The following is a 16,828-nucleotide window of genomic DNA, read 5'->3' on the forward strand; positions in this document are numbered from 1 at the left end:
TGCATATACAGTATGTAGACAATAGTGATGAGCGGCAGGGGCTATATTCGAATTCGCGATATTTCATGAATATTTGGGCGAATATTTGCCATATATTTCCGAATTTTAGATAATTTTCTTGATTGCAAAAATTTAGCAATGTAATATTCGCGTAATGCGCACGAAATACAGGCGTGGGTCACTTTTGCTACATTTTCTAAGCTGCTAGAAGTTTCCTGAGACTGGAGAAAATGGTTGGCATGGCAGAACATTACAATAGCTTTATATGCAGATTGAGTGCTCCAATATATTCGCGATTGCGCAAATCGGCAATTAATGATGTGCATATTTTGGCGCAATACGTGCAACTTCACATTTTAGTAGTTCTGACTACATATTACTGATTGGTGCACTATCTATTGTTGTGACATCACAGCATTATGTCTGTATCATGTATGTATGGACAGCAGAGAAACAGTAATTCCTATCACACTACCTAACACCTTGCACTGGAACCTAACAGCTACACTATATCAGGATATAACCTACACTGACTATCTGCCACTAACTATCTGTATTACATATATAAGCTAACTAACTATCTATCTAATGTAGTGTGGAAAGCACAGAGCACAGCAATCACATTGCTCTCTCTCTCTCTCTCTCTCAGAACTTTATAAAACTGTAGAAAATGGCTGCTGGGGAGGTTCTTATATAGTAAGGGGTAGGCAGCTTTCCTATTGGTTGCTAGGGATGTTGCTAAGCTCAGACAAAGACATTGCAGCCTTCTGATTGGGCCACAAGCAAGAAGGGAGGTTACTGATGAAAAATTTTTTAGAATATTCGAAATTACAAATATATATCACTATATTCTAAATATCGCAAATTCTCGAAGTGCCAATATTTGCGATTAATATTCGCGATTCGAATATTCGCGCCCAACACTAGTAGACAATATTTTGAATACATTTTAAACTAGACCCCGACTTAAGCAGGGTGCGAGACATGTATTGAAGTGAGCATTTTATTACGTACAGTGTCATTCAGATTATAGAGGAGAATGCATGACACTGACAGGTTATTGCATGTATCTTTGCCAATCTATTTATATGTGACAGGGAGAGCTTGATTTAGAAAAAACACAGTAAAATAACATCTCATCTTCCAGTATCACTGTAGAACAAAAGGGCTTGCTTTAAGAGATAATTTCAAGGCGTAAATTAACAAAATCTAGATAAACACAATTTAAAATCAGTTGTGACATATAAGAGGGGAGACGGCAAGGAAGGCTTAATCACATGTGTATGACTGGGGCATTATACATATCCTGGCTTCATGTGCTTAGGGCTCAAACATCTTCCGAAAAGAATTCAAGGTCAGAAAATTTCTAGTTTCCCAAAAATGAATTACACTAGAACAATTTCTGCATTTATAGAAAAAAAATGTAATAAAAAATATTAATAGAAAGGCTTGGTTAACACTCTGCTCTAATACAGTGTGGAGCAGATTTACTGGACTAATCCTGGTTTTTAGTCAGTGCAAATTTAGAGGGTAATATAATAAGATGTGTTTTTCCCCCACTGTTTTATGGAGTGTCTGGTTGTTTTGAAGCATTTTTTTGTGCAACAAATTCACATGTTCCACAACATATGTTAAAGGGGTTCTGCAGTTTTTTTTTTTAAACTGATGATCTATCCTCTGGATACTACAAGAAAATTTAGACTAGAACCTTCAGAAGGTGCAGATCCATGAAGCAAACATGATTATAAAAAAGAAAATGGCTGCACACCATTATACATACAAACAACAGAGCTAAGAAATGGGGGTCATTCTAAATAAAAGTGGTACAATACCTACTATAAATGAGTCAATGGAAGCTCTTAGTGCAAATATTTGATCAAATGTGTGTTGGGCCCATCTACCACGCGTCAAGGTGGCTTCTGTAGATGGGTCCCTAACACTAGTATACTGCCTCTCTTTGGACTTACCTAAGCCTACAATATTCAGGGCAGTGTAGGAACCAGCTACATACGTACTCTGCTCAGAAGTCCCAGGTAGATGGGCGTGTTCAGTCTAAAAGAGGCGCTACACTCAATTAATACTACAAAGACGCCTGGTAGATGGGCCCAACACACGTTTGATCAATCATGTGCGCTAAGAGCTTCCATTGACTCATTTCTAGTAGGTATTGTACCACTTTTATTTAGAATGACCCACATTTCTTAGCTCTGTTGTTTGTATGTATAATTGTGTGCAGCCATTTTCTTTTTCACTATCCTCTGGATAGATCATCAGCATCTGATCGGCGGGGGTCCGACACCCACGGACTCCTGCCGATCAGCTGTTTGAGAAGGCAGCGGTGCTGGCAGTATTGGCACGGCCTTCTCGCTGTTTACCGCAGGCCCAGTGATGTCATGACTAGTATCAATGGCCTGGGCGGGACTAAGCTCTGTTCATTTGAATGGAGCTTAGCCCCGCCCAGGCCATTGATACTAGTCGTGATGTCACTGGGTTTGTGGTAAACAGCGAGAAGGCTGCGGCACTACTGCCAGCGCCGCTGCCTTCTCAAACAGCTGATCGGCAGGGGTCCGTTGATGTCGAACCCCCGCCGATCAGATGCTGCAGAACCCCTTTAAAGAGATTATCTGGGAAATGATAATGATGACCTATCCTCAGGATAGAGTCCAAAAAAAGGCAATGGCAGCATCTCCAATCCAACAAGGTTTATGCACCTCTTGTGAATAAACCTTGTTGGATTGGAGATGCTGTCATCACCTTTTTTTGGACTTTATCGTACTGACCCCTGTGTATCTGGGGCCTTGGATTGGCTGATGCATTCCAAGAGTTCCATACAAAGGTACTGTTGTACTGCTCTACACATATCATTTTTCTATCCTCAGGATAGATCATCATTATCACATCAGCAGGGGTCCAAGTCCCGGCACCCCCACCTATCAGCTGGGAGATAAGTCCTAAATATCTTTTTCTGGACAACCCCTTTAAATTTGTCACACAACGTACATGGTGATTTCTCTATTCACCCTTTAGCACGGGCATTGCTAGGTCAAAACATTCGGGGCCTGGGCCCCTGATGTTTTGTCCCAGGCCCCGAATGTCCTGCCTGCCTGCTAGATACGGGTGTATTGCCGTCCTCAGGACTGCAATACAATTGAATCTAATGCACTGCAAGACCTGAAGCACCTGTGATGACCTCACAGGTCATGTGATCAGTTCTAAATGCAGTAGCTGAAAAGGACCTGGGATGATGTCACCATCATGTGACCAGTGCAGGAGAGGACGGCTCAGCAATGAACAGAAGTCCTGGGAAGAAGCTGTGGTGAGGTCTGCTACATAAGGAGAGGTAAGTGAAGATTACTGAGTGTGAGAGGCAGAGCAATGTTGGGAGTTGTAGTTATTTAACTAGGACTGTAGGTTAGGGCTGAAGGGAGGGAAGTTATTTACATGGGACAGTATATTGAGGGGGCTGGAGAGATGGTGTAATGGTATTTATATGAGACTCTATGATGGAGGGAGGGAAATAGTGTTATTTACATAGGACTGTATGACGGAGGTGCTGAGGAATTATAATTTCTGAGGACACTAAAAGGAGCAATATAACTACAGGGGGCACTGCAGGCAGCATTATAAATACTTGGGGCGCTTCAGGGCGAGCATTATAACAGTAAGGGGCGATATAACTACAGGGGGCACTGCAGACGGCATTATAAATACTTGGGGCGCTTCAGTGCAAGCATTATAACAGTAGGGGGCAGTATAAATACTGGGGGCACTGTGGGGGCATTTTAAATCCAGGGGACATTAGGCGTTCTTATTACTACTGGGGGCTCTATAGGAGGGACTTATAGATCTGCATTATTTCTACTAAGAGCACTATGGTAGGCCTTATTATTACTGAGGGGTCTATAGAGAGCTTTATTACCACTGGGGGAATAATAGGGGGCCTTATTTCTACTGGGGGCTCTGTGAGGGTATTATTAATACTGGAGGGCTCTTCTACTAATGGAGGCACTCTTGTGGAGCATTATCACTGTTAGTTCCAGTAGGGGGCAGTATTACTAATGAGAGCATTCTAGAAGGGAATTACTATTGGTGGGACTATAAGGAGTACTGTTACTATGGTGAGGCACTTATTTTTCTTCAGGATAGTATTTGGGGGTACAGATAAGTAAGGAAGATAAGATGTTTGTGTGTCACACTCTGCAGAGACGAGGTGGCTGAGAGAAGTGTCCGGACCAAATGGAGAGATAATGACAGAGAAGATCTGTAACACCCCAGAGTTACTACACTCCTCTACTCTGCTACTGTCTTCTAAGAGCTTTTATATTGTCATCTGATATGATTTTGCTCATGTCTTCACAACTGTGCATTTAAAACTATGTTAAATGTAAATTTTGTTGTAAATTTTCCATGTTCACCAGCAGGTGGCAGCAATATGTTAGTAAGGACTTAGGTTCAGTTTAGTACATCTAAGCTGGAATAATTTGTTCCAGCTTAGCTCCCCCTCTGTGAGCAGAGTGGGCTGTGCTCACATCCTGCAGCATGGGGAGAGAAGTAAGTTAGAAGTAGTGTAGCCCACCCCCTGCTAGGGGTAGGGTGTGCGTGTTAGGAGCTCCCTGAGATAGAGAAGAAAGCCAGGATCTTGTGTCGGCTGAGACATTGATCATCATCCCCAGCCTGAGCCCTGCAGCCTCAGCTGGATGAAGCAAGCAGACAAACTCCAGTTCCAGGAAGAAAGCATACCCTGTGAAGATAACTGTGAGTACAATCCAGAGACTCAGGAGAAGCCATATTCCTCCTCAGCTAGTGAGTCCCCATACAGCAGAAGATAGAGAGTGCAGAAGCCAAATTCCTGCCACAGTATAGAGCTACTAAGCAGACGCCCTTTCCTGAAAACTCTGGGTTGATAGAGCAGAAGATAAATTCCTGCTAAACAATGCCAATACCTGCTGGAACCAAAGACTAATGCTGTATCTTGCTTGGATGAAAGTTACCATCAGTAAAGATAAGTTTGAACTTTACCAAAGGTCTGGATCTCAATTTCTGCTGCAAAATTCCTCTATTATTCCTACTAGCACCACACTCAATTTATTGCAAGTGATCCAGGATTCAGGAGTCCGTTGACACCATTATCACCACCATACAGAGACATTACACCACTCTGGCATTCCTAACCTGGGACGTGCGTTATAACACCGTTAAAGGGCCCTGTGACAGTACCCTGCGCACGCTGCAATTGGCGTCACGAACAAAACTTCAGACTATTATACCCATATCCTGACCCACTGCAAAATTTGGCGTCAGTGTAACCGTACCACGTTCCTGGTCACTGCAGATCTACATCAGAGGAGACGTCACCTGGGAGGCACTGGATGTGAGAGGTACGTGCTGCTGTATAGCAAGTACAGCAAAATGTATTTAGTGCTAGTGTTTGCAGGGGGGGACGGTTGTTCAACTTAGAGAATTGGGCCATATGCATTGGTGCTTGGGCCCCAGATCTTTTGAGACCCTAGCAACGCCCCTGCCCTTTACGAAATGTAAACTGTAGGGTGCGTCCCAAACCACACAAGAAATGGTGCAGACACTTCATATATTTGTCTACTTCGCTAACAAAACAGGCAAAAGTCGCCCAATTTTCTGGTGCAGCACATTTGATGCATTACATTTTTTGTCATTTTTTTGTGACAATACAGACGGATCTACAACAGAAACTACAGTAGACAGAGTAATGGCCAATATATAAAAATGCCTAAATAATGTTCAGTAATGTTCATTAAAAAGAATAAAGAAATTAACTCCTAATTAGGGTCAGGGACACCGCCAATCACCAAAGAGACTGCATAGTAATATTAGCGAATTTTACACATAGCATAACAGCATTCTACCTGAAAAACTGAATATACAGTATATGACCATAAGTAACAAGTATCTGTACAATGCAGCAGGCGTCCAAAGCCGTAAATGCCTAAAGCGATCCTCAATGTAACTTAAGACAATAACTGCTACAAAAAGAGGGCAGAGCATTCAACTACAGAATTAATAAAGTCAAAGCGGTGCAAAAAGCAGATCTGCTACAGGAACGCAGCATTATGCATCCAGATTAGTGCTCAGCACAAATTACATATATGTTATAGAAAACGTTTTTTCATCTACCACCTTTTCTCTGCACAGCCCTGCGGAGTGTTCTTCGCCTGTCTATTGCCTGTTGCTTTATCACTTCCTTCCTCCGCAGTTCTGTGGATCTGGGGGTAATTTAAAGGGGTTGTGCAGCGCTAGTATATCGCTGACCAACCCTCAGATTGGTGGGGGGCCGACTCCGGGCAACCCCGATGATCAGATGCTTGAAGAGACCACAGGACTGAATTGAAACATTGCATGGACATGGAGCAATAAACACTATTTTTTATCCTATGGTGGAGAGCTGCAATTTTTTTCTTTTTAGATGAGAAATAAATGCTACATAAATAAATAAATATGCAAAGAGAAAGATAGATAGATATGAGATGGATATGAGATGGATATGAGATGGATAGATAGATAGATAGATAGATAGATAGATAGATAATAGATAGATAGATAGATAGATAGATAGATAGATAGATAGATAATAGATAGATAGGAGATAGATAGATAGATAAATAGATAGATAGATAATAGATAAATAGATAGATAGATAGATAGATAGATAGATAGATAGATAGATAGATAGATAGAAAAAAAAAACTGCTTGAGAAAAGTCCCAATAAGAGGACTGAAACCTCGCTTTGGTGATTAAAGAACATTACTTTTGAACGACATTTTTCGGAGTGACGTTGATTTTTTAAATTTTATTTCATTGGATGTTGGATCGCCTCCGCAGCCGCTGGAACACCGCAAGTTTTTAAATCGCTGTGCAGATTTCATTAATTATTTGAGATAAATAGATAGATAGATATATGCAATAGATAGATAGATAGATAGATAGATAGATAGATAGATAGATAGATAGATAGAAGATAGATGATAGATAGATAGATAGATAGATAGATAGATAGATAGATAGATAGATAGATAGATAGATAGATAGATAGATAGATAGAAGATAGATGATAGATAGATAGATAGATAGATAGATAGATAGATAGATAGATAGATAGTAGTGATGAGCGGCAGGGGCAATATTCGAATTCGCTATATTTCGCAAATATTTTGTAAAATATTCGTCATATATTCATGAATTCACGAATTCAAGATTATGTTCTTGATTGTGAAAATCGGGAATGTATTATTCACGTAATGCGCGCAAAATACCGGCGTGGGGTAGGCAACTTTTCTATAGGGATGTTGCTAAGCTGTGACAAAGCCTTCTCATTGGCCCACAAGCAAGAAAAAGGGAGGGATGATCACCTGATATGTACTGTGTTAAAAAACAAACAAAAAAAACATGAATATTCATCATTACGAATATATTGCACTATATTCTAAATATTCGCAAATTCTCGAAGTGCCGATATTTGCAAAACAAATTTGCTTTTCGAATATTCGCGCTCAACACTAATAGATAGATAGATAGGTAGATAGATACGAGATAGATTAGATAGATAGAGACCATTCAGAGGCCTTGTCTCCTTTTTATACCATTTTGCACTGGATCAGGGATATTTTCATATATTGACAACATGCACTGTACGATATTACATGTATATATATATATATATATATATATATATATATATATACTGTATATATCACACTCTGTACTAAACACATGATTAAGGACACATTTGCTGCCATAGTATTTAATCCTTAGGTGTAAAGCTTTGTGATGTATGGAGGAAAAGACAGCGCACATATGGAAAGATTCGAAGTGCCGCAATATCAAGGTAGCACATGTGGGGGAGCTAGAAGATAGGCGTAATCATTCATTTCTGCAACCATCAGTAATATCACATGCTGCATTCTGGGGGAGAACCTGCTTTCTTTGTTGTAGGCAGAACACCATATTAACCTGTAATATATGAATTTCTGAGATGGATGTAAATGTAACAGAAAATTCTCTCTGTTGATTGTCTTTTCTGGATGTGCATTATTCTCACACGCCATCTAGACAGCATTATGCTGAGGTGAAAGGTACAATCCGTTCAGAGGACACTTAAATCTTCATTTTAGCCTGGGATTGCTGTAAGAGATTTTATATTTGGGAGACGCTAATCAAAGTTGATGATGAATGTTAATACAGTAGTCAGTATATATTACCAGCCCACATCCAGAGATTAGAATCCCTTCACAATGTACACAAGAAGAATACACAATGTTTATTGTCACCCAACGCCTGCATTCACTTCCACTAAGCCCCCCTGTATTTAGCTTCATAATGCTCTCACTAATATCATAATCCGCTCAGTAAATGGCACAATGCAATCATTCAAAGCTGCAAAAAACAAAAACACATACAGCAATACGTTTGAATAAAAAGCAACTAAAATAAAGAAATAAAATGGGGATAAAAATGAGTATAGCAAATATAAAATATACATTGTATATTATTAAAAATCTAAAACATATAGTTATAACAAATTATAATAAGGGGTTATGTCCATAAGCACAGTACAGACCCTTCAGTCTCTATGCACTGCATAGTCTTCCATAAACGCTTGCTGTGATTTTTCTTTGTCAAATGTGTATGCAACTCAACAGAAACCTCTGTATGTCTCCTATGAAATGAACGATCTGCGGAGGTACACCTCAATGGCAGTCATGCAGGGGTACCAGGCAACATGGAGCCATAGTACACCCATGTGTACACTCCCTAACTGCAATGGCATGTTCAGACGTGGCAGTTTCGTTCTGGATTTTTGGTGTGAATTCTGTACAAAAATGAAAAGCACAGTGCGATATGTGTGCATACGGTTTTTAAACATACATGCTCAGGCTCCAGATATAAAGGCATGCTGTGAATTTCAAATCAATCTATGGAAAAATCAATGCCAGTGGTGTTGCACATGCAGATTTGTAACAGAACCCATGATGGAAACATTTTCCCTCTGAAAGTAAACTAATAAAGTTCAGTAAAAGTATTTTTCAATATGTTATATTACCCCATGTATCTGGACAGTGTTGTCTTTGCTCTGTTAGATTCTTATAAGAATATACAGATACAATGACACTGAGTATGACAACCATCTCTGTGCTTAGGTTTTAGTGCAGTGTGGTAGTCCCCTTCCTTGGGGAGAAGTACATACATTTTCGTATTGTAGGAAAGCGCAAGGGGCCGTTATTGACGGAAGATATGTGTCACCGAGGTTCCTGGCCTCGGTGAGGTAAGAGCCGGTAATTTTAAGTGTCAGCGGCAGCTAGTGCTGACTGACACTATTGGTTATTTAGTGTGGCTGTAAAGCCGATCCGGGCCGGCTCTTACTGGGAGCAGCCAAAGTGCAGGGTGGGTGGCTGTTCCCCACGTTCCAGGCCGGGTTTTGGTTAGGGATATAAAACCCAGCCAGCAGTCTCAGCTAGGTTTGGATTATCCTCCATTTCACAGTGAATCTGTGGAGTCTCTGTGGTTTGAGATCTGCATGATGTGTGCCGTACTAAAGAGCTGAGAGCCGCATTGCTGGGAAGCAGGCCCTAAAGCCTGTTGGGGACTGTGACTGCCAAAACCACTGACAAGGTGAATGCTTTTTGTTCTGTGCACTTGCCATGGTGTCAATGAACACCAAGACGACAAACTGTCATTTTTGTTTATGTGTGAATAAACACTGCATTATTTAAGTCAAAGACTTAGTTTTTGCCTCTGTACTGCGTCCGCTAATCTGCCTACCAGAGCGAATCCCCACATTATATAATCATTAGAGATGAGCGAAGTTATTGAAAATTCAATTCGTCTGCTTCGTCGAATGTCTTTGTATCTAGCGGGCGCAAAGATGGGAAATGGCGATGGCGCTGCCCCCCCATCATTGAACCCCTCAGATGCCACATTACTGCTAATCTTGATTGAAGACACCCAGCAAAATCTTGTGCTGTGATGTCATGACGTCATCGTGCTGCCCGGTGCGGCGATGTCTTCAATCAAGATCCCCGCGGCTGCCTTTTCACGCACAACTGGATAAATGAGTATTATTTTTTTTTGTTGTTTTTATAGCCATTTCAGGGAAAATTGCTTTGTTACCATGAAGTGTGAGGAAATTTGGCATCGGGGCAAATCATATTTTTCCTGAAATTGGGATCGAAGTCCACTTCAGATACTTTGATTCACTCAACACTAATGATGTAGGAACAGATAGTGCTGCCTCCCTGTCTCCCTTATTATTTACCAAATGCATAACAGGGGACTGTGTGTACATTTTTATGTGAAAATGGAGTTGTCCTTTAAAGCAAAGTTTCACTTGTGGGAATGTTTTATGTTAAATATCAAATGATTATATTTCCATAATTTACCATACACATACCTAGTATATGAATCACTCCCTTTAACAGTGGGAGCAAATAAAAGGAGAGAGCATGAGAGGCAAAATGAAATTCCCTCTTTGTGCTCTTCCCAGCTCCATAAACTGTATATTTTATTCTGGATTTATTTTTATTTCTCGAAATTTCAAATAGTGGGGGACATTTATTAAGACCAGTGTTTTTCACACTAGTCCCTCTGGGCAGCTGGAGGAAGCACCAAAGTTTGATGCTTTCTCCAGCAGGACGTGTCACAGACTTAACTCTACACCAGCTCCCTTGCTGGAGTAGATTTAAGCCATTTTCCACGACAAAAACTAGTGTGGAAAATGATAAACAAGCTGGGCTTGCTGGCCTGCCCACTTCCCCAGCCACGCCACGTCCTCTTTTCTTGCCACCTCGGTAAAGTGGCATTAGCAAAAGTTGCAAAGTGCCATGCAATAAAATCTGGACTTATATACGACACTATTGTGGCATATATATGTTAATAAATGTGCCCCAGTGACTTTATGTCTGATATATGCTAGAGCAGGAGCGGTCAAAAATCTTCCATAAGAGGTGTCATTATTGCAGAGCCTGAGTCAGGAGGTGAAGCTCACGCGAAACGCACATAAAGGAACCCGGACATCCCTCTGGCGTGCATTGTGCAGTGTCACAGTAGGCAAGTGTAACCGTGCTGCATAGCATATGGATCAATTAACTACTAAGGCTGATTTATTATAGATTACTAGATTGGAGCATCACATATGATATGTGGAGTTTTACAACATTTTTATGGCTTTTATGTAGTTAGACAGTTGTGTAATTAGACATCGCCATTTTTGTTTCAGCCTTGTGTGGGGACTCGCTCTGGTAGTCAGGACAAGCAGACGCAGTATAGAGACAAAGACCAGTTTATAACTCAAAAACTTCAGAGTTTATTCACACTTGTTGCAAGTACAGAGTTCATTTTCAGTATTGGTGTTAGCTCACACCCAGATAACCCAAACAAGCAAAACAGTCACCTTTTGTCCTGGGTGTTAATCCGCACCCGACCGGCATAGCTCAGAACAGAACAGTACCCTCGGATTCAGGCCTCCAGCCTGGCACAATGCTCAGATCCTGGTACAGAGATTGCCAGAGCTCCGATGTCAGAGAGAGATAAATCCCCACACCTGACACTGCTGGCCGTTTCTTTTTATAGGCCTGACAAAACCCAGCCTGGAACGTGGGGAGTAGTCACCCACCCAGCACTTTGACTACTCCCAGTAAGAGCCGTCCCGGATCAGCTATTTACAGCCATACTAAATAGCAAAGTGTCAAACAGCAACTGCTGCTGACACATGAAAACAGTGACACATACCTATCATCCACGATGATTTCTTGTACCTTCTTACACTAGTGAGATAAGTAGCATGTAGCAGACTAAAACAATCGATCTTTGATAGATATCTATAATTAATAGCACCTTGCCGGACATCCGAGGGTAGGAATCTGTATTACCCCTTATTATATTATTTGTGTTTGGTATTTTTAAGATCGTATTAATAAAGACGTTTTTATGGGAATGTTAAGGCTATGGATTGTTTTCTTGAGTTGATCAATAGGGCTTAGGTCTGGAGACATGCTTGGCCAGTCCAGCACCTTCACCCTTAGTTTCTTTAGCAAGAGAGTGGTTGTCTTGGAGGTGTGTTTGGGGTTGTTTTCATGTTGGAATACTGCCCTGCGGCCCAGTTTCCAGAAGGGAGGGGATCATGCTCATGTCACAGTACATGTTGGCATTCATGGTTCCCTCAATGAACTGTAGTTCCCCACAGCTGGCAGCACTCATGTAGCCCCAAACCATGACACTCCCACCACCATGCTTGACTGTAGGCAAGACACTCTTGTCTTTGCACTCCTCACCTGGTTGCCAACACACACGCTTGACACCATCTGAACCAAATAAGTTTATCTTGGTCTCATCAGACCACAGGACATGGTTCTAGTAATCCATGTCCGTAGTCTGCTTTTCTTCAGAAAACTGTCTTTCTTGTGCATCATCTTAAGAAGAAGCTTCCTTTTGGGACCACAGCCATGCAGACCAATTTGATGCAGTGTGCGGTGTATGGTCTGAGCGCTGACAGGCTGACCCCCACCCCTTTAACCTCTGCAGCAATGATGGCAGTACTCATACCACCTCTGGATGTGACACTCAACTTTTTGGTCAACCATGGCGAGGCCTGTTCTTTGAGGAGCCTGTGTTGTTAAACCGCTATATGTTCTTGGCCACCATGCTGCAGCTCAGTTTCAGGGTGTTTACAATCTTCTTATAGCCTAGGCCATCTTTATGTAGAACAACAATTCGTTTTTTCCGCTCGGCTCTTTGCCATGAGGTGCCATGTTGAACTTCCAGTGACCAGTACGAGAGAGTGTGAGAGCAATAACACCAAATCTAACACAACTGCTCCCCATTCACACCTGAGACCTTGTAACATTAACTAGTCATATGACACTGGGGAGGGAGAGAAAATGGCTAATTGGGCACAATTTGGCCATTTTCACTTAGGGGTGTACTAACTTTTGTCGCTACCGATTTAGACATTAATGGCTGTACGTTGAATTATTTTGAGGGCACACCAAATTTACACTGTTATACAAGCTATACACTGACTACTTTACATTGCATCAAAGTGTCATGTCTTGAGAGTTGTCCCCTGAAAAGATATAATAAAATATTTACAAAAATGTGAGGGGTGGACTCACTTTTATGATATACTGTAGGAGGTGTTGGGTAGTAAAAGACTTAATAAACTGCAGAATGAAGTATTTCATATATGCTATTTTTTTGCCCATTCTATTATTTCTATATTGACGCTTTTAATCGTTATTTTCCATTAAGAATATTTTTAGTGGTGAGTGGCACAATCTTTTTTCTATATTTACTGCCATTTACTACGCTGACATCGCTGAGCACCTATACTGCTGTTTTGTGCACACACGCCAGGTCCAGGGGAATGTGGTAGAAGCTTGTTGCTGTGCATATTTTTGTGTTACAGTGTTGCAGTGCCGGTCATTGTCTCTAGTCTTGCTGATTCTACAGCTACAATACCAACTCTACAACATCATGAGCTTTGCTACACCACCAACCCTGCATTATCTCCCACTCTGCTACATTATCAACCCAGCTACATCTACAGTCTGTACATCACTTGTTCAGTTACATTTTCAGCCCTGCTATGTCACCACCTGCATCATTCTCCTGGCCCGCTGCACTACCACCACCTGTATGTGCTGCATAAAACCAGCTCAGGGGGTTAGAGGATCCACTTCAACCTGGTTAGAACATAACTGAGAGCTTGTTTTTTGTGGTATTTTCAGATGCACCATTTTGGAGTACATGATTTATTGATTAACTTTTATTCATTTTTAGAAGGGCGATGAATGAAAAACAGCAATTCTATAACCCCGTGTTTTTTTCTATGTTGTTCACCATGTGAGTTAAACAATGTGTTCATTTTATAGTATATGCCATTATAGCTGTGTCGATACCACAGGTTCTTTTATATTTTTTCCATAACAAAAGATTGTATAAGGGGGATCATGGTTTTTGGTGTTTTTTGTGTGGGATTATATTTAGTCTATTTGTAAAATTAGCATTTTTATATTTCTATGTATTTTTTACTATGTTAGTGTCACTATAAGGCGCTACTGCAATGTAGAAAATTAGGCATGTCAGGTGTTACACTGACAGACAGCCAATTAGGTATTGCCCAGTGGCATACCTCCAATAGAGGAAGACTATGTAACTGTAATGGGGCCCGGGAAGACGGGAACTGGCGCTGAAATTACTTCTCTTCACAATGTAATATAAAATAAAAAGACAAAATGAAAAAATAATTAAATAAAATAAAAAATAAAATGTCACCACACTCCACAATGGAGCTTCTAGCCCTGTCTGCAGCAGCCATAAGCCATACATCCCATATATCAAAATGTAAAGGAGATATAATAAAAAATATAAAAAATTAGATACACATTTTTCTGGTTTTAAAAAATAAAAACAAAAAATACTAAAACAAATATGACATAAAAAAAGCCCCACTTATCACAGAAAAAAGTTATAGCTTTTCAAGATGCATGTAGTAAAAAAAAAAATGGAAAATGTGCATGGTCAGGAAGGAGGCTAAATGGCATCCTGGTTAAATGAATTTAACTATAAAACTGGACTAAAATGAAAAAAATATCATGAGGAATGGCCTTTCTTTAACCCCTTAGGGACCCATGACGTGTATCGGTACGGCATGGTTCCCGAGTCCTTAAGAACCCATGACGTACCGGTACGTCATGTGTTGTTCCGATCACCGCCACCCAGCTGGCGGTGATCGGAACAAGGTGCCTGTTCAAATAATTGAGCAGGCACCTCGGCTACATGCGCGGGGGGGGGGGGTCCCGTGACGCCCCCATGTCGGCGATCGCCGCAAACCGCAGGTCAATTCAGACCTGCGGTTTGCGGCTTTCACCTGGTGCGGCGGCGGCCGAGGTGGTGACATTGGGTCCCCATGGGGCTGTATGTCTTCCGTTTCCTTTCCGTTTTTTGCTGAACCATCTATTGAAAATGTTATGCCCAGCCCAATTTTATCTAAGTAATTACTGTATACTGTATAGGCCATACGGAAAAAAAAACGGAACGGAAAAACGGAGCAGAAACGGAAACACAACGGAAACAAAAAACGGAACAACGGATCCGTGAAATACGGACCGCAAAACACTGAAAAAGCCATACGGTCGTGTGCAATAGGCCTAAAACTTACATAAATTTAAAAAAAGTAAAATTGTAAGGCAGCTCTCACCTGCAGTGGTTAGATCACCTGTGGTGCACGGATGCCGCACCTGAATGCGGTGAAATCCAGAAAACAGTGAAGAAAGAATCCGGCTCACTTCAGGTGAAGTATTGTAACTTTATTCCAGCATGATAAAATCCGTATACAAGTGTACATAAATCGACGTGTTTCAGACCACTTGGATATGTGGGTCCTTCCTTCACTGTATTCTAAAAAAAAAGTACACATATTTGGTATCGCCGCGTTCGTATCGACCGGCTCTATAAAAATATCACATGACCTAACTCCTCAGATGAACACCGTAAAAATAAAAACTGTGCTAAATAAACCATTTTTTGTCACCTTACATCACAAAAAGTGTAATAGCAAGCGATCAAAAAGTCATATGCACCCCAAAATAGTGCCAATAAAACCGTCATCTCATCCCGCAAAAATGAGACCCTATCTAAGATAATCGCCCAAAAACTGAAAAAACTATGGCTCTCAGAATATGGAAACACTAAAACATGATTTTCTCTGCTTCAAAAAAGAAATCATTGTGTAAAACTTACATAAATAAAAAAAGTATACATATTAGATAACGCCGCATCCGTGACAACCTGCTCTATAAAAATATCACATGATCTAACCTGTCAGATGAATGTTGTAAATAACCAAAAATAAAAACGGTGCCAAAACAGCTATTTCTTGTTATCTTGCCTCACAAAAAGTGTAATATAGAGCAAACAAAAATCATATGTACCCTAAACTAGTACCAACAATACTGCCCCAACTAAACTAGTTTCTAAAATGGGGCCACTTTTTTGGAGTTTCCACTCTAGGAGTGCATCAGGGGGGCTTGAAATGGGACATGGTGTCAAAAAAAACAGTCCAGCAAAATCTGCCTTCCAAAAACCGTATGGCATTCCTTTACTTCTGCGCCCTGCCGTGTGCCCGTATAGCTGTTTACAACCACATATGGGGTGTTTCTGTAAACTACAGAATCAGGGCCATAAATATTGAGTTCAGTTTGGCTGTTAACCCTTGATTTGTTACTGGGAAAAATGGATTAAAATGGAAAATTTGCCCAAAAATTTTAATTCTGAAATTTCATCTCCATTTGCCAATAACTTTTGTGGAACACCTAAAGGGTTAACAACGTTTGTAAAAATCTGTTTTTAATACCTTGAGGGGTGTAGTTTCTTAGATGGGGTCCCTTTTATTGAGTTTCTACTCTAGGGGTGCATCAGGGGGGCTTCAATTGGGACATGGTGTAAAAAAAAAACAGTCCAGCAAAACCTGCCTTCCAAAAACCGTATGGCATTCCTTTCCTTCTGTGCCCTGCCGTGTGCCTGTACAGTAGTTTACGACCACATATGGGGTGTTTCTGTAAACTACAGAATCAGGGCCATAAATATTGAGTTTGGTTTGGCTGTTAACCCTTGCTTTGTAACTGGAAAAAAATTATTAAAAAGGAAAATCTGCCAAAAAAGTGAAATCTTGAAATTATATCTCTATTTTCCATTAATTCTTGTGGAACACCTAAAGGGTTAACAAAGTTTGTAAAATCTGTTTTGAATACCTTGAGGGGTGTAGTTTATAGAATGTTGTCATTTTTGGGTCGTTTCTAT

Source organism: Bufo bufo, chromosome 5 (assembly GCF_905171765.1).
Source record: "Bufo bufo chromosome 5, aBufBuf1.1, whole genome shotgun sequence".
Lineage (NCBI taxonomy): Eukaryota > Metazoa > Chordata > Amphibia > Anura > Bufonidae > Bufo > Bufo bufo.